The sequence below is a fragment of the Humulus lupulus genome, chromosome 2, assembly GCF_963169125.1.
Source record: "Humulus lupulus chromosome 2, drHumLupu1.1, whole genome shotgun sequence".
NCBI lineage: Eukaryota > Viridiplantae > Streptophyta > Magnoliopsida > Rosales > Cannabaceae > Humulus > Humulus lupulus.
In genome coordinates, this window is record NC_084794.1 from 237,862,440 (window position 1) to 237,882,369 (window position 19,930).

Sequence of the window (19,930 nt, forward strand, 5' to 3'; positions counted from 1 at the left end):
GAGGCCATGGGCCATGGACGAGGCCACGGACGAGGCCATGGGCGAGGCCATGGGCGAGGCCATGGACGAGGCCATGGGCGAGGCCATGAACGAAGCCATGGACGAGGCCATGGGCGAGGCCATGGGCCATGGCCGAGGCCGTGGGCGAGGCCATGGGCCATGGACGAGGCTATGGACGAGGCCATGGACGAAGCCATGGACGAGGCCATGGGCGAGGCCATGGGCGAGGCCATGGACGAAGCCAAGGACGAGGCCATGGGCGAGGCCATGGACGAAGCCATGGACGAGGCCATGGACGAGGCCATGGGCGAGGCCATGGACGAAGCCATGGACGAGGCCATGGACGAGGCCATGGGCGAGTTCATGGACGAAGCCATGGACGAGGCCATGGACGAGGCCATGGGCGAGGCCATGGGCGAGGCCATGGACGAGGCCATGGACGAGGCCATGGGCCATAAACGAGGCCTTGGACGAGGCCATGGACGTAGCCATGGACGAGGCCATGGGCGAGGCCATGGACGAGGCCATGGGCAAGGCCATGGGCGAGGCCATGGGCAAGGCCATGGACGAGGCCATGGGCGAGGCCATGGGCGAGGCCATGGGCGAGGCCATGGGCGAGGCCATGGGCGAGGCCATGGGCAAGGCCATGGGCGAGGCCATGGGCGAGGCCATGGGCCATGGACGAGGCCATGGGCGAGGCCATGGGCGAGGCCATGGACGAGGCCATGGACGAGGCCATGGGCCATAAACGAGGCCTTGGACGAGGCCATGGGCGAGGCCATGGGGGAGGCCATGGGCGAGGCCATGGACGAGGCCATGGACGAGGCCATGCGCGAGGCCATGGGCCATGGACGAGGCCATGGGCGAGGCCATGGGCCATGGGCCATGGACGAGGCTATGGACGAGGCCATGGACGAAGCCATGGACGAGGCCATGGGCGAGGCCAAGGACGAAGCCATGGACGAGGCCATGGGCCATGGACGAGGCCATGGGCGAGGCCATGGGCCATGGACGATGCCATGGGCGAGGCCATGGGCCATGGACGAGGCCTTGGACGAGGCCATGGGCGAGGCCATGGGCGAGGCCATGGGCGAGGCCATGGGCGAGGCCATGGACGAGGCCATGGATGAGGCCATGGGCGAGGCCATGGGCCATGGACGAGGCCATGGGCGAGGCCATGGGCGAGGCCACGGGTGAGGCCATGGGAGAGGCCATGGGCGAGGCCATGGGCCATGGACGAGGCCATGGGCGAGGCCATGGGCCATGGGCGAGGCCATGGACGAGGCCATGGGCGAGGCCATGGGCCATGGACGAGGCCATGGACGAGGCCTTGGGCGAGGGCATGGGCGAGGCCATCGGCGAGGCCATGGGCGAGGCCATGGACGAGGCCATGGACGAGGCCATGGGCCATGGACGAGGCCATGGGCGAGGCCATGGGCGAGGCCATGGACGAAGCCATGGACAAGCCCATGGGCGAGGCCATGGACGAGGAAGAGGCCATGGGCGAGGCCATGGGCCATGGACGAGGCCACGGACGAGGCCATGGGCGAGGCCATGGGCGAGGCCATGGACGAGGCCATGGGCGAGGCCATGAACGAAGCCATGGACGAGGCCATGGGCGAGGCCATGGGCCATGGCCGAGGCCGTGGGCGAGGCCATGGGCCATGGACGAGGCTATGGACGAGGCCATGGACGAAGCCATGGACGAGGCCATGGGCGAGGCCAAGGACGAAGCCATGGACGAGGCCATGGGCCATGGACGAGGCCATGGGCGAGGCCATGGGCCATGGACGAGGCCATGGGCGAGGCCATGGGCCATGGACGAGGCCTTGGACGAGGCCATGGGCGAGGCCATGGGCGAGGCCATGGGCGAGGCCATGGGCGAGGCCATGGGCGAGGCCATGGACGAGGCCATGGATGAGGCCATGGGCGAGGCCATGGGCCATGGACGAGGCCATGGGCGAGGCCATGGGCGAGGCCATGGGCGAGGCCATGGGCGAGGCCATGGGCGAGGCCATGGGCGAGGCCATGGGCGAGGCCATGGGCGAGGCCATGGACGAGGCCATGGGCGAGGCCATGGGCGAGGCCATGGACGAAGCCATGGACGAGGCCATGGGTGAGGCCATGGGAGAGGCCATGGGCGAGGCCATGGGCCATGGACGAGGCCATGGACGAGGCATTGGGCGAGGGCATGGGCGAGGCCATCGGCGAGGCCATGGGCGAGGCCATGGGCGAGGCCATGGGCGAGGCCATGGACGAGGCCATGGACGAGGCCATGGGCCATGGACGAGGCCATGGGCGAGGCCATTGGCGAGGCCATGGACGAAGCCATGGACAAGCCCATGGGCGAGGCCATGGGCCATGGACGAGGCCATGGGCGAGGCCATGGGCCATGGACGAGGCCACGGACGAGGCCATGGGCGAGGCCATGGGCGAGGCCATGGACGAGGCCATGGGCGAGGCCATGAACGAAGCCATGGACGAGGCCATGGGCGAGGCCATGGGCCATGGCCGAGGCCGTGGGCGAGGCCATGGGCCATGGACGAGGCCATGGACGAGGCCATGGACGAGGCCATGGGCGAAGCCATGGACGAGGCCATGGGCGAGGCCATGGACGAAGCCATGGACAAGGCCATGGGCGAGGCCATGGACGAGGCCATGGGCAAGGCCATGGGCGAGGCCATGGACGAGGCCATGGGCGAGGCCATGGGCGAGGCCATGGGCGAGGCCATGGGCGAGGCCATGGACGAAGCCAAGGACGAGGCCATGGGCGAGGCCATGGACGAAGCCATGGACGAGGCCATGGACGAGGCCATGGGCGAGGCCATGGACGAAGCCATGGACGAGGCCATGGACGAAGCCATGGACGAGGCCATGGACGAGGCCATGGGCGAGGCCATGGGCGAGGCCATGGACGAGACCATGGACGAGGCCATGGGCCATAAACGAGGCCTTGGACGAGGCCATGGGCGAGGCCATGGGGGAGGCCAAGGGCGAGGCCATGGACGAGGCCATGGTCGAGGCCATGCGCGAGGCCATGGGCCATGGACGAGGCCATGGGCGAGGCCATGGGCGAGGCCATGGGCGAGGCCATGGGCGAGGCCATGGGCGAGGCCATGGGCGAGGCCATGGGCGAGGCCATGGGCGAGGCCATGGGCAAGGCCATTGGCCATGGGCCATGGACGAGGCTATGGACGAGGCCATGGACGAAGCCATGGACGAGGCCATGGGCGAGGCCAAGGACGAAGCCATGGACGAGGCCATGGGCGAGGCCATGGGCCATGGACGAGGCCATGGGCGAGGCCATGGGCCATGGACGAGGCCTTGGACGAGGCCATGGGCGAGGCCATGGGCGAGGCCATGGGCGAGGCCATGGGCGAGGCCATGGGCGAGGCCAAGGACGAAGCCATGGACGAGGCCATGGGCCATGGACGAGGCCATGGGCGAGGCCATGGGCGAGGCCATGGACGAGGCCATGGATGAGGCCATGGGCGAGGCCATGGGCCATGGACGAGGCCATGGGCGAGGCCATGGGCGAGGCCATGGGCGAGGCCATGGGCGAGGCCATGGGCGAGGCCATGGGCGAGGCCATGGGCGAGGCCATGGGCGAGGCCATGGGCGAGGCCATGGGCGAGGCCATGGGCGAGGCCATGGGCGAGGCCATGGACGAGGCCATGGGCGAGGCCATGGGCGACGCCATGGACGAAGCCATGGACGAGGCCATGGGCGAGGCCATGGACGAGGCCATGGGCGAGGCCATGGGCGAGGCCATGGACGAAGCCATGGACGAGGCCATGGGCGAGGCCATGGGAGAGGCCATGGGCGAGGCCATGGGCCATGGACGAGGCCATGGGCCATGGACGAGGCCATGGGCGAGGCCATGGGCCATGGGAGAGGCCATGGACGAGGCCATGGGCGAGGCCATGGGCCATGGACGAGGCCATGGACGAGGCCTTGGGCGAGGGCATGGGCGAGGCCATGGGCGAGTCCAAGGGCGAGGCCATGGACGAGGCCATGGGCGAGGCCAAGGACGAGGCCGTGGGCGAGGCCGTGGGCGCGGCCGTGGGCGAGGCTGTGAGCGAGGCCGTGGGCGAGGCCGTGGGCGAGGCCGTGGGCGAGGCCGTGGGCGAGGCCGTGGGCGAGGCCGTGGGCGAGGCCGTGGGCGAGGCCGTGGGCGAGGCCATGGGCGAGGCCGTGGGCGAGGCCGTGGGCGAGGCCATGGACGAGGCCGTGGGCGAGGCCATGGACGAGGCCATGGGCCACGGACGAGGCCTTGGGCGAGGCCATGGGCGAGTCCATGGGCCATGGACGAGGCCGTGGGCGAGGCCGTGGGCGAGGCCGTGGGCGAGGCCGTGGGCGAGGCCGTGGGCGAGGCCGTGGGCGAGGCCGTGGGCGAGGCCGTGGGCGAGGCCGTGGGCGAGGCCGTGGGCGAGGCCGTGGGCGAGGCCGTGGGCGAGGCCGTGGGCGAGGCCGTGGGCGAGGCCGTGGGCGAGGCCGTGGGCGAGGCCGTGGGCGAGGCCGTGGGCGAGGCCGTGGGCGAGGCCGTGGGCGAGGCCGTGGGCGAGGCCGTGGGCGAGGCCGTGGACGAGGCCACGGACGAGGCCATGGACGAGGCCATGGGCGAGGCCATGGACGAGGCCATGGACGAGGCCATGGGCGAGGCCATGGACGAGGCCATGGGCCATGGACGAGGCCTTGGGCGAGGCCGTGGGCGAGGCCGTGGGCGAGGCCGTTGGCGAGGCCGTGGGCGAAGCCATGGGAGAGGCCAGGGGCGGGGTCATGGGCGAAACTATGGACGCATCTCGCGAGGCCACTTGGGAGGTGTGGCCTAGGCATCTCGCGAGGCCCTTTGGGTGGCGTGGCCTAGGCATCTCGCGAGGCCACTTGGGAGGTGTGGCCTAGGCATCTCGCGAGGCCATTGGCGAGGCCATAGACGAGGCCATGGACGAGGCCATGCGCGAGGCCATGGGCCATGGACGAGGCCATGGGCGAGGCCATGGGCGAGGCCATGGGCGAGGCCATGTGCGAGGCCATGGGCGAGGCCATGGGCGAGGCCATGGGCCATGGACGAGGCTATGGACGAGGCCATGGACGAAGCCATGGACGAGGCCATGGGCGAGGCCAAGGACGAAGCCATGGACGAGGCCATGGGCCATGGACGAGGCCATGGGCGAGGCCATGGGCCATGGACGAGGCCTTGGACGAGGCCATGGGCGAGGCCATGGGCGAGGCCATGGGCGAGGCCATGGACGAGGCCATGGATGAGGCCATGGGCGAGGCCATGGGCCATGGACGAGGCCATGGGCGAGGCCATGGGCGAGGCCATGGGCGAGGCCATGGACGAGGCCATGGACGAGGCCATGGACGAGGCCATGGGCGAGGCCATGGGCGAGGCCATGGACGAAGCCATGGACGAGGCCATGGGCGAGGCCATGGGAGAGGCCATGGGCGAGGCCATGGGCCATGGACGAGGCCATGGGCCATGGACGAGGCCATGGGCGAGGCCATGGGCCATGGGAGAGGCCATGGACGAGGCCATGGGCGAGGCCATGGGCCATGGACGAGGCCATGGACGAGGCCTTGGGCGAGGGCATGGGCGAGGCCATGGGCGAGTCCAAGGGCGAGGCCATGGACGAGGCCATGGGCGAGGCCAAGGACGAGGCCGTGGGCGAGGCCGTGGGCGCGGCCGTGGGCGAGGCTGTGAGCGAGGCCGTGGGCGAGGCCGTGGGCGAGGCCGTGGGCGAGGCCGTGGGCGAGGCCGTGGGCGAGGCCGTGGGCGAGGCCGTGGGCGAGGCCGTGGGCGAGGCCGTGGGCGAGGCCGTGGGCGAGGCCGTGGGCGAGGCCATGGACGAGGCCGTGGGCGAGGCCATGGACGAGGCCATGGGCCACGGACGAGGCCTTGGGCAAGGCCATGGGCGAGTCCATGGGCCATGGACGAGGCCGTGGGCGAGGCCGTGGGCGAGGCCGTGGGCGAGGCCGTGGGCGAGGCCGTGGGCGAGGCCGTGGGCGAGGCCGTGGGCGAGGCCGTGGGCGAGGCCGTGGGCGAGGCCGTGGGCGAGGCCGTGGGCGAGGCCGTGGGCGAGGCCGTGGGCGAGGCCGTGGGCGAGGCCGTGGGCGAGGCCGTGGGCGAGGCCGTGGACGAGGCCATGGGCGAGGCCATGGACGAGGCCATGGACGAGGCCATGGGCGAGGCCATGGACGAGGCCATGGGCCATGGACGAGGCCTTGGGCGAGGCCGTGGGCGAGGCCGTGGGCGAGGCCGTTGGCGAGGCCGTGGGCGAAGCCATGGGAGAGGCCAGGGGCGGGGTCATGGGCGAAACTATGGACGCATCTCGCGAGGCCACTTGGGAGGTGTGGCCTAGGCATCTCGCGAGGCCCTTTGGGTGGCGTGGCCTAGGCATCTCGCGAGGCCACTTGGGAGGTGTGGCCTAGGCATCTCGCGAGGCCCTTTGGGTGGCGTGGCCTAGGCTTCTCGCGAGGCCACTTTGGTGGTGTGGCCGAGACCTTCTCGCGAGGCCACTTGGGAGGTTTGGCCTAGGCAACTCGCGAGGCCAAGCGAGGCCATGTCGCCTCGCGCCTAAGCACCTGAGCGGGGCCGTGCAAGGCTATGACATCTTAGCATCCACACCTTGTAAACTGCGTGTTTTCCCTTGATGAGATTTTGAGCATCAACATAAACTAACAAAAATTAAAATAATAAAAAAACTACATAATATACTAATAAAATAAAAAATTTGAAGCAGTATATAAAAAATCATATGGTGTGGTGATATATAGTTAGTTTGGAAAAAACATAGACACTCTATTATGTTAATCTATATCTATATATTATGAGTAATGATTGGAACACACTTAAATTGCACACAATTTTTACACACAATGATATGTATTTAATCTCAACCACATAATCAAAAGTGATGCGTCCCCACTTAAGAATATCTATGGCTAAAATTGAATATACATCAAAAAGCGTGTGCAATTAGAATGTATATCTAACATTACTTGTATATTATATAATGGAGAACTTCAATGAGATAATGTGGGAGTGTAAAATTTTACAAGATATTACTGTTTACTCTATATATTTTAATCGTTTAAAATACTAAAATTGCTCCAAAGCACTCTATTTATTTTCTCCTTTACACATTTAAAAAATATAGTAATAAAAAAAACGTAACTACTAACTACGCCTATATATAAATTAATACATTCAAAAAAATATATTTTATAAATTAATGAAGTAATGTATTTTACGTAAATATTGTTTTATTTTAGATATATGTGTTTTAAAAAATGTAGTTTAAAAATAGCATATATCTATAGAGAAAAAAAAAACATAAAGAGCTATTAATTAATACTTAAATATCTAATTTTTTAAAAAAATAAAAAACAAAAAGGTAAAATTTCAAATTCCAAACCAAAATATATTAACAATTAAAAATATCAATAAATATACACATCAATATATATACACATGATATTAATTTGATTAAAATTTTATTTAAAGAGCTGTTAAAACGTAACAAATTTCAAATTCAAAACCAAAATATCTAAACAATTAAAAATATCAATACATATAAACATAATATTAATTTGCTTAAGAATTTATTTAGCTTCATGATTTGGCTCTCAATTAGTCAAGTGAGCAATAATCAATAATTCAAGTTTCAAGGTATTCAATCTCTCTCTCACTCTCTCTCTCTATATATATATGAATATATGTGTATATATATAAATTGTATATCTAAAATTGTTAGTTTATGTATATATCATATAAACAAATATAAAATTACGTTAAATATATATAGTTGAATTACAAAATGTATAAATTCAAATTATAATATTTATATCTATATATAATAATAAATAAATAAATAATCTATCTATTTTTATTTATAACCTGTTGACAAAATACGAGATCCAAATGTCAATTTTTAACAATAAATTATCCAAACGAGTAAACACAAGGTCTACGAGTTAATTTTAAAAAATAAAGGGTCTAAACGGGTAATCGGCTAAAATACAAAGTTCAAAATGGCGTGAACCCTTAAGTAAAACATAAATTATATATATTTATATAATTTACTTTCTATAAAGAATTTTTAACACTTTGAATAAATACATAGTCCAAAGGTTAATTTTTAAAAATAAAGAGTTAAAACGAGTAATCGGCCAAAATATTGTGTTCAGATAACCGATCTATCTATTCCTATTTTTAACATTTTGACAAAACTTGAGGTCCACAAGTTAATTTTTAAAAATAAAAGTCCTAACGGGTAATCGGCTAAAATACAAGGTTCAAAATGATGTGAACCCTTACAAAAAACATAAATTATATATAATTTAATTTTTATAAATAATTTTTAACCTTTTGAATAAATATATGGTCCAAATGTTAAATTATAAAAATAAAGGGTCAAAACGGGTAATCGGCCAAAATACAATGTTCAAATAATCGATATATCCAATCCTATATTTAACATTTTGACAAAACACGAGTTCTAAAAGTTAATTTTTAAAACTAAAGGGTTCAAACGGGTAATTACCCAAAATAAGTCTTATACAAAACATAAATTTCCATATACATAATTTAGATTGTTTATAAAAAAAATTACATAAAGCGTATAATAATAATAAAAAAAAATAAAAGCACATGTACAACAAATTTTTTGAACTTTGTTTTCGGTATTTTAATTATTCAGAATTTTTCAAAAACTTGCAAGAGGTTTGATATACAATGGACACCATTATGAAAAAAAATTGTGGTCAATATGCCCTCACGTGTCCATATAAAGAACATGTTGTACGAGTAGGGTGAAAAAAAATCCATATCGTAACAATCTCCTAAAAGTATTTTAAAATATGTATATTTTGTAATAATTACAAAAGACTGCGCGAAGCGCGGTTATGTTTTCTAGTTAAGTAATAATTCTCAAGCATTTTATACAATATTTTGTATTTTATTCTCTTGCTCCAATCTTACAGAAAAAAAAAATATAAAATGTATATTGAAGAGTTTCAATAAATATTAAATTAAATATAAGTTATACGTAATTCAAATTAATATTATTTCCAACTGCTACTATTATTATTAATGGTCATATCAAAAAACGTAAACACAAAAATATAATATGTGTATTGAAGAGCAATTATTGAGAATATTTAAAAGATCTTAAAACACATGTATTATAAAAATATGTTTCAATAGATATTAAATAAAATATAACTTATACACCTTTCAAATTATTATAGATATTAATAATAGTATCAACAATTACTATTATTATTAATAATACTATTATTATTAATGGTTATCATTTTCTTAAAAAAACGTGAACAAAAAAAATCTATATACAGAAACATCTGGAAAATTTTCAATTTCTTATTATTTTGAATAATCATTAATAATAATAGTAAAAATTGCTATTAATATTAAATATGAGCAAAAACAGTATGTTTTTGTTTCCATTTATTATTTTAATGCGTTTAAATAATTAATTATAATTTTTTTTAAATTTATGAAAAGAAAGAGAAAAATTAAAGTTTTGTAGATCCTTTATTATAGATTACAATAATAATTAAGAAAAATAAATAGTTGTGAAAATTTGAGAAAATAAAGAATAAGAGAAGTAATTCATTTAGCCTACATATGAATATCAATAGTGATGATTAATAATAATGATTATATTTTCTTAAGCTGTTACCATTATTTATATTATTTAATATTTATTTTGCATATTTATAATGGGGATTTTTTATTTTTATGGATATTGAAAAGTTATAATTGAAAAATACGGTTAATAGAAACTTTCTTCAATTATACAACTTAATGTAAAATTTTAAATATTCTTTTACAAAAATACGGCTTGCTTTAAAAACGGGTCTAAAGATAATTGTGGAGCTATCTTCTCCTCTAACTCCAATGACAACCATTGTCAGAGCATTGTAAAGCAACCAGAAATCGATGTCAAATAATGATGATGGTGAGAGCCATTGCCAGAGCTCTCCTCCTCGTTTAGAAAATCTGAATTTGAGCAAAGGATGTGGTCATTAAAGTTGGAAATCTAATGATGTGAAATGACATCATCATCATCACTTGCTTCTTCATTGTAATATAAATCAAAGTTTGAGTAATCTTCCGATAAAGACAACAAAATAGTTATAGCTAGTAGTGTTCTGTTGTTATACCAGAGGCTCTTCAATAATAGGTGTCATTATTTTTTATTTTAAAAAAAATTATTTTCTATTCTATCAATAGTTTTTAATAGAGCTGAATATATGAGTGAACATCATCAAGTACATGCAGTCACAACTGGAAACTTTAAAACCCTCATTTCTTTGATGTAAGTTTAGTCAAATTCTGCTTGAAACTTTGTTTAGAACAATGCTAAAACTAGTAGAGTCAGGTCAGTCAAGAGGTTCATCTAGAGGGTAGGTGACAATTTCCTTTGGGGTTGTTTTTGTTTTGGTATTCTTTCAAAATAAAAATATAAATAAATGAATCAACAAATAAAAATACAGAAAATTCATGGTCTGAGAATAATTTTGTACAGTGAAAAAAAGAAAATCGTCATGATCATTGTGAGATAGAATATTTAAAAGGAAAGAAGAAGAAGAATAAAAAAAAAAGTCTTACTAGCTTTGGTATAGCTACCTATATCTATATGGAAAATGAATCAAATAATACATTTTGATTCAACGTAGATGAAAATAGAGCCAAAGTTAAAGTGTAATGTGTATGAATAATATGTTACAATTCATGTGGCTTTCCTCTATTGATGGTCAGTTCACATGTACTCAATATGGGGTTGCATTGGATTGCATTTGAAAAACATGGTGGCTGCATTGGATTGCATTTGAAAATTGCAAAACGGTTGCATTGGGTTATATTTTGCAATCTGCAAAAGAGTTCTTTTAAAGTTGTTTAGATTGCAGTGAGTTGCTTTAGGTTGCATTGGACTTTCATTTCAGGTTGCATTAATTGCATAAGGATGAAATTTCAAAATGAGTTTTTTAAAGTTGTTTTCATGTTGCATAGGGTTGCAGTGGGTTGCATAAGAATGAAGTTAGAATATTAGCATTTTAAAGTTGCTTTAGGTTGCATGGAGTTGCATTAAGTTTTTATTTGAGGTTGCAGTAGATTACTTGAATTGCATAAAAATAAAATTAGCATGAGTTTTTTTAAGTTGTCATGGTTTGCATTAAGTTGCATATGAGTTTTCATGGGTTCTTTTAAGTTACCATGAATTGCATTGGGTTGCATTTAGTTGCATGGACTAGCATTTAAGGTTGCAATGGATTGTTAATTTTCTAAAATTGCATTTGGGTTGCTTTAGGTTGCATTGAGTTGCATGAATTTGCATTGGATTGCATTGTTTTGCATGTGTTATTTAGCTTGCATGAGTTGCAATAGGTTGCATTAGGCTTGCATTTGAGGTTGCTTTGGATTGCATGAGTTGCATAAAGACAAATTTGCAAATGACTTTTTAAAGTTACTTTATGTTGCATTAGGTTGCATGAGGTTTTTATTGGGCTTCCATTAAGGTTGTAATGGGCTGCTTGGGGCTGCATTCAGTTGAATAAGCTTTCATTTGAGGTTGTAGTGAGTTACTTGGGGTTGCATGAGCTTGTGTTTGAGGTTGCACTAGATTGCATGAGTTGCATAAGGATGATTAAGTTGCATAATGATGTTGCTTAAGTTGATTCATTGCATTTGAGGTTGCAGTGGGTTGCATGTTGTAGTTTGCATTTGAAATGCATTATGTTGCATAATGATGTTTGCAGTAGGTTGCTTTAGGTTGCATTGGGCTTGCATTTAAGGTTTCTATGGATTGCATGAGTTGCATAAAGACAAATTTGCAAATGAATTTTTAAAGTTACTTTACGTTGCATTAGGTTGCATGAGGCTTTTATTGGGCTTGCATTTGATGTGGTAATGGGTTGCTTGGGGTTGCATGAGCTTGCATTTGAGGTTGCACTAGATTGCATGAGTTGCATAAGGATGATTAAGTTGTGTAATGATGTTGCTTAAGTTGATTTCATTGCATTTGAGGTTGCAGTGGGTTGCATGTTGTAATTTGCATTTGAAATTGTATTATGTTACATAATGATGTTGCAATATTTTCTTAATTAAACTAAAATTTTCAAATGAGTTCTTAAAATTTATTTTATTGGATTGCATAAAGTTGCATTAGTCTTGCATTAGATGTTGCATAAGTTGCATTAGAATGAAATTCCCCCAATGAGTTTTTAAGTTATCATTGTTGCATTGAGTTGCAAGGGCTTCAATTTGAGGTTGCTTTAGATTTATTGGGCTTGCATATGAGGTAGCAGTGGGTAGGTTGTAGGGTTGCATGAGGTACAACATGTGTTGTTGCAATGTTTGCAACCTTTGAAACATCAGGAACAACATCTTTGGCAATATCTTCGACCACTTTGGCACATCAGTATGTTGTAACATCTGCAACCTTAATTTGGAAATGAGAATTTTTAAATTGTGTTATTTGCATAGAAAATTGTTTAAAAAATGTTTTTTTTAAAGAAAAAAATTGCTTTAGTTGCATTGGGTTGCAAGAGGTAGTATTGGTCTTGTATTTAACACATAAATTTGGGTTGCACTAGATAAAGAGTTTAAGTTAAAAGGACCCAAGAAAAAACTAATTAATCATATACTAAATTATCAATCTCATAATTGCCTTTACCCTAGATCATCTACATAATATGAGTATATTAAATAATAAGCAAGCCTAAATCTACTACATTCGACATCAAAATAAGTTCTCGGGATCTCCTTCTCGCCAACGAAATACACAGCAAATGAGAACATGTATACCGCACTATCTTTGCACAAAAAAAAAAAAAGAAACATAAGTCAAATTAATCAGAAAAACAACATATCCTAAAAGTATCTCTAAAACCAATAATAATATACATTAAATCATGATTTATGATCCGAGAAGCAAAACATACAGAGTACAAAACTTACATGTACAAGTACTTTTTTAAAACAATATAATGATTATCAGGTCTTCTTGAAGAGTTCCTACACATGACTACTTTGAGATTAAGATTGTGCAATTATGCATACCGAGATGCCCACTAATACTACTATGAACTATATATTACATAGCACCAAAATCTCATTTACAAAGTTAGCAATTGATACAAACCAAAAGGTGGCAGCAAAATAAGAAGAAATAGATGCAAGTGTAAAAAATAACTATGGGTACTTGTAATGCCATAAAATCCCTAATGCAGTTTAATGGCTGGATTAGTAGGCCGGGAGGGCCATAATTGTTTCATTATGTCATTAAATGATTATACGTATGTTTATGTGAATTATATTATAATATGATGTTAAATGCATGCATGTGGGTCCACATTTGATTATAAGTGCATTTTGGTAATTTAGCCCGTTGAGGACATATTTGTGTATTTTGGTGCATATTGTGATTTATGGATGAGATACCATTATTATGGGGATATATTTGAGCTATTCGGCATGAGACGGTCCTATGTTGCAAATTAGCAGTTTTGTCATAATGGGGTCAATTATTGGGATATTGGGCAATGAGAATGATCATTTGATGATATATTGGGAGTTATTGAGATCAGGGGGAAATTATGGGAGTTTTGACTATTTTTTCCCCGGGGATGTTTTTGGGACCCCGAGCATTAGGTTTTATTTGAGGTTACTTAAGCCTGAAGTAGTCTGTTAGAAAGAATTTTACGTTAAAACACTTTCTCTCTCTCCCATTAACCTTTATGACCATTTGTGGCAATTTCGAAGAAATCTTGAGTTCTAGAAGTTAGAATCAAGCGAGGGTTGAGTCATAGCGATCCTAGGAAAGATTAGAAGCTTCTTGACCAAAGGATTTAGCGAGAAACAACCCAATCAAAGGTAATTCAAGATTTAAGTTTTGAGTTTTAGAGTTTCTAAGCTTTGATTTGGTTTTTGTGTATCGATGAGTTTTTGATTCGTTTGAGCCTCGGGATTTGATGATTTTGGATCATTGGGATACTTGGGAACTTTGATTTTTGGATTTGGAGATGTTTAGGTAGGTTTTTGGAAGGATTGAAATGTGAGAAAACGGAATTATGGTTGGTTCCCCGGTGGGGGCCGCGGCCCAAGCTGAGTGTTGGGGGCGGTGGAGTATTGTGTGTGCTGAGGGCTACGGTACTGAGTAGGGTGCACCGCGGCGCTTGCCCCTGGTGCTCCTGGCTTGGCTAGGGGCCGCGGCTCTTGAGGTTTTTTGAGGCCAAATGAGTGTTTTGATCATGGAAACTCAATCTTAGGCCTCGTGATCGTTCCTACTACCCGGTTTAGTGGGATTCAATGTCCCGGAGGCTAGGTCTTGGTTTGAACCTTTGTTATTCATTGTATTGATGGAATCCCATATTTGGTTATGACTAGGTGATCGCTAAAGAATTAAAAGTCAGATTGTTCTCAAGGGTCATTCTTTTACTCATTCTCGCTCGAATTAGAGGTAAGAAAACTGCACCCTGTGTATATGACATGCGTGGTTGTTATTGAGGCATGCTGGTTATTAAATATGGACATTGATTGCATCTTAAATGCTTAGCAAATCTTGCTTACTTATGTATGGCACTGATTATTCAGAATCGGCACTGGTCGCGTATTACTGACCTAGGAGTCAGGAATGGCATAAGCGTCGTGAACACAGAGTTGATAAAAGATTATATCTAATCGATATCAGTGTTGAATGACTCTAGGGGCATTAATGCTGGACTGACCCTAAGGTCGATGAAAATTATAAGCGCTTGACTAGTCTAAGACTAGTTACTCAGAGCCAGGGCCAAAGGCCTAGGTGACTGTTTGTCACATGGCTAGGGAGCGGAATCCCATTGTTGTGACTCTATGGTCACTCGGTAGGTTATGATGGCGGTTGTGTCATCAAACACCTATCTTGATAAGCTACTTAAAGGATCACTTATTTGTAAAGCCCAGGTGACCCTATCATCACATGGCTAATGGGAACGAAACCCACCTTAGTGACTTGTACAACTGTCACTCCTCTATTTTGGATTGAAAGTCCTGAATGATATTATGATCATTGTTGATATTATATTCATGCAATATTGTGTTTTATTGCTGGGCTTTGGCTCATGGGTGCTATGTGGTGCAGGTAAAGGGAAAGAAAAGCCCACCCAACTTTGAGTGGAGAGCTTATGTGGTGATGTGTACATATGCAGCCGCTTGACCACCACGGCCAAGGAGTTCTCAAGCGAACTAGGGGGTTTACCCTATTTTTGTCGCTTAGATCGGCAGGTTGTAAATTGTATAATGTAGTGACCATTTTGCATTGTAAATAACTTGTAAACGTTTTTATGGGCCCATGAACAGTTTTATGTTTTAAATAAAATATATCATTTCCTTTTGATCGGTTTTCCACCTTAACCTATTAATAACACCTAGAAGCACATTTTTAACCAAAGAACTCGGTTAGCGAGTTAAATTCATGGTTCAAAGTTCACCGTAACTGTCTTGGGGTAACCAGGGCATTACAACTTGGTATTAGAGTGTGTCAAGGTTAGGGTTCCTATAGACTGTCTGGGCATGTACACTCACCACTGAAGACAAGCTCGACTAATGGTTTGGTAACTATTTATGTAGTTATATGTATAACTGCTTAAATATAGTATAAATGCTTTACCTGTTTACATGAGACACCATGTTAAACCTATGCCCTGAATATTGCATCTTCAGCAACCGTGTGCCAAATAGTACTGAAATTGCTGGAACATACTTATTAGTATTGTTGAATGTGAATTATTATGTGATACATGCTAAGTGCTAAATGCTATAATCATGTATCTATTTGTATATTTGTATGAGTGTGGAATATGATAATTATTTGCTTGTTCTTGGATCGTAAGGCGGCAAGAGGTTTAGTTATCACTGCCTGACTGGCCCTATTGACTATTGTTTCAGCAAGGTATAAGTTGATAAGAATGAGTCCAGGACAAACAGATACATCAACTGGCTAGAGTGATCAAGGCCAGAATAATAATAATCAGGGTCAAGAGTGACCAGGGACAGACTGCACATCCAGCTCCTGCAAACTGGCAGTAGTTATTTAACGATCTGCATGCTACAGTGTTGAGGCAGGGAGAAGAACTCCGCCTCCTGAAACAACAACAAGCTCCTGCAATGGCCAGTGTATATGAGGCACCTCCTGTATCGATGCCAGCAGCTGCCAGAGGTTAGTAATAAATGGGAGCCTCTCTATGAAAGGTTCAGAAAGCAGCAACCTCCAACTTTTTAAGGCAGTGCAGATCCTGCCAAAGCTGAGCAGTGGATGAGCATGATTACCACCATCCTAGGCTTCATGAGGGTGACTGGTAATGAGAGGGTGGCTTGTGCCACATATATTTTTTGGGAGGATGCCCGAGTTTGGTTGAAGGATGTAATTCAGACCAGAAACGTCAATGCCCTGAGTTAGGAAGAGTTTCAGACTTTGTTCAACGAGAAATATTATAATGATGCTATCAGGGCGGCAAAGGCCGAGGAGTTCATCATGTTACTTCAGGGAGGTTTGTTAGTGACTGAGTATGCCCTGAAGTTTGATCGTTTGGCAAAGTTTTCCATGGAGCTGGTGCCCACTGATGGGACTAGGAAGGAGAGATTTCTCCAGGGGCTACAGCCTAGATTAGCCCATGATGTTCGTATTACCACTATGGCTGGGTTACTACCTATGCACATGTGGTTGAAAAGGCACTCACAGCTGAGAGTGCAGAGAACAAGATTTGGCGAGATAATGCAGCCAGAAAGGAGTTCAGGAGGATAGGTCCTCTATTTGTGGGTTTTGGTAGGGGTGGAGGCCCCTGTGATCAGAAGAGGAAGGTTCCTGACACCTTCCCAGTTCCAGGTCCTGATAAGCGGCCCCGTGGTGTTTCAATGGCTTGTCCAGGTGGTAATGAAGCTTGGAAGTCTTATCCTGAATGCCCTAGGTGTAAGAGGCGTCATTTGGGAGAGTGTAGGGCAAGGGCCTGCTTCTCATGTGTAGCAGTGGGTCATCTTAACAAGGACTACCCTAAGGCAAGAAAAGAAGTACCCAGGAAAGCGGACAGCTCACCCCCAGCTCGAGTGTTCGCATTGACACAAGCAGAAGCTGAGGCTTCCTCCTCAGTAGTTACAGATCAGCTTCTTAGTGTTGGAACCCCTTTTAATGTTTTGATTGATTCTGGTGCTACACATTCTTTTGTCGCTAGTAGAATTATTGATAAACTGTGTAGACCCTGTGATTTTTATGCTGTGGGGGTTTGGAACTTTGTTACCCACTGGGGAATTAGTGGTATCCAAGAGATGAGTCAGATCTTTGCCAGTGACAGTGGAGGGCAGAGAGTTGTCAGTGGACTTGATAAAGTTAGTTATGACTGACTTCGACATGATTATTGGTATGGACTGGTTAGTGAAGTATGGGGTAACCATTGATTGCAGAAGGAAGATGGTCACCTTTTAGCCTGAAGGTGAGGATCCTTTTGTGTTTGTTGGTTCTATGCACGAACCTCGCATACCTCTGATTTCTGTTTTGAGGGCTAGATATTTACTGCAAGGAGGTTGCATTGGATTCTTAGCCAGTGTGGTTGACACCACTCAGGTTGTGCAAGTGAGACCAGATTAGTTTGTGAATTCCTGGATGTGTTTCCAGAAGATTTTCCAGGGTTGCCACCACACAGAGAAATAAAGTTTCTGATAGAACTGGCACCAGGGATGGAACCAGTGTCTAGAGTACCTTAAAGAATGGCCACAGTTGAGTTGAAAGAATTGAAGGCACAGTTGCAAGAGTTGTTGGATTTGGGTTTTATCAAACCTAGTTTCTCACCTTGGGGTGCCCCAGTTTTGTTTGTAAAGAAAAAGGATGGTTCTCTGAGGATGTGTATTGATTACAGAGAACTGAACAAGCTAACAATCAAGAACAAGTATCATTTGTCAAGGATAGATGATTTGTTTGATTAGTTGCAAGGTAAGAAGGTATTCTCAAAGATCGACCTTCGTTCTGGTTATCATCAGTTGAGGGTCAAGGAGGGAGACATACCGAAGACTGATTTTCATACCAGGTATGGGCATTACGAGTTCTTAGTTATGTCTTTTGGACTGACTAATGCCCCTGCTGCTTTTATGGATATGATGAACAGAGTGTTCAAGGATTATCTGGACTAGTTTGTGATCGTCTTCATCGATGATATCCTGGTATATTCTCAGTCTGAGCCGAAGCATGAGAAACATCTGAGGTTGGTTCTACAGAGATTGAGGGAACACAGATTGTTTGCAAAATTCAAGAAATGTGAGTTCTGGTTATTTCATGTATCCTTTCTTGGGCACATTGTCAGTAAGGAGGGGATTAAGGCAGATCCAGCAAAGATTGAGGCAGTCAGAGATTGGCCAAGGCCAAAGAATGATTCTAAGGTTAGAAGTTTCCTTGGATTGGCAGGTTATTATAGGCGTTTCGTGGAAGGGTTCTCAAAGATTGCTACTTCGTTGACTAAGCTGACACGCAAGAGACAGAAATTTGTGCAGTCAGATAAATGTGAGAACAGCATCCAGGAATAGAAGCAAAGATTGATTACAACTCCGATTCTGAGTCTTCCGAAGACCAGGATAAGTTTTTGATTTATTGTGATGCTTCTCATTAGGGTTTGGGCTGTGTTCTGATGCAGTCAGAGAAAGTAATTGCTTATGCCTCACGTCAGCTGAAGGAGTATGAAAAGAGATATCCCACTCATGATTTAGAGTTGGCGGCTGTGGTCTCTGCTTTAAAGATATGGAGGCATTATCTTTATGGGGAGAAGTGTGAGATCTACACAAACCACAAGAGCGTGAAATACTTCTTCACGCATAAAGATCTGAATATGAGACAAAGGCGTTGGCTGGAGTTAGTAAAAGATTATGACTACGATATTTTGTATCATCCAGGAAAAGCCAACATGGTAGCTGATGCTTTAACCCGGAAGGGTCCAAGGCAGATTTATGGTGCGAGGCTGATAGCTAAAGAGTTAGCAGATGACACGACCAGAGTTGGTATAGAGTTGTTGGTGGGCCAGTTGTTCAATATTACACTACAATCTACAGTGTTGGAGAGAATCAAGGAAGGTCAGTTGAGTGATCCACAACTAATCAAGATCAGAGATGAGGTTTTGGCTGAAGCATCCAGAGATTATTCTGTGTCTGATTTAGGCTTGTTGAGATACAATGGGCGGATATATGTTCTGTTAGACACTGCTTTGAGGCAAAAGATTCTGGATGAATCTCATACTACACCTTACTCTTTGCATCCAGGCACCACGAAGATGTATCAGGATGTGAGATCATTGTATTGGTGGCCGACGATGAAGAGGGATGTAGTAGAGTATGTGGCTAAGTGCTTGACATGTCAACAGGTCAAGGCTGAGCATCAGAGGTCGGTAGGATTATTGCAGCCTCTAGATATCCCAGAGTGGAAATGGGAGGACATCACGATGGATTTCGTGGTGGGGTTACCCAGGACTGTTGGTCAGCATGATTCTATTTGGGTGATAGTGGATCGCTACACCAAGTCAGATCGCTACACCAAGTCAGGTCACTTCTTGCCAGTGAGGACTACATATATAGTTGATCAGTATGCAGATCTCTATGTGAGAGAGATCGTGCGTCTCCATGGAGCACCAAGGTCGATCGTGTCAGATCGAGACCCCACTCTTACTTCCAAGTTCTGAGGGAGTTTACAGACGACTATGGGAACTCAGCTGAAGTTCATTACTACTTATCATCCTCAAACAAATGGGCAATCTGAGAGGACAATCCAGATATTGGAAGACATGATGCGGGCGTGTGTGCTAGACTTTGGTGGATCCTGGAGTAAGTATCTACCTTTGATAGAGTTTTCCTACAGCAACAATTATCAGTCTACCATTGGAGTTGCACCTTATG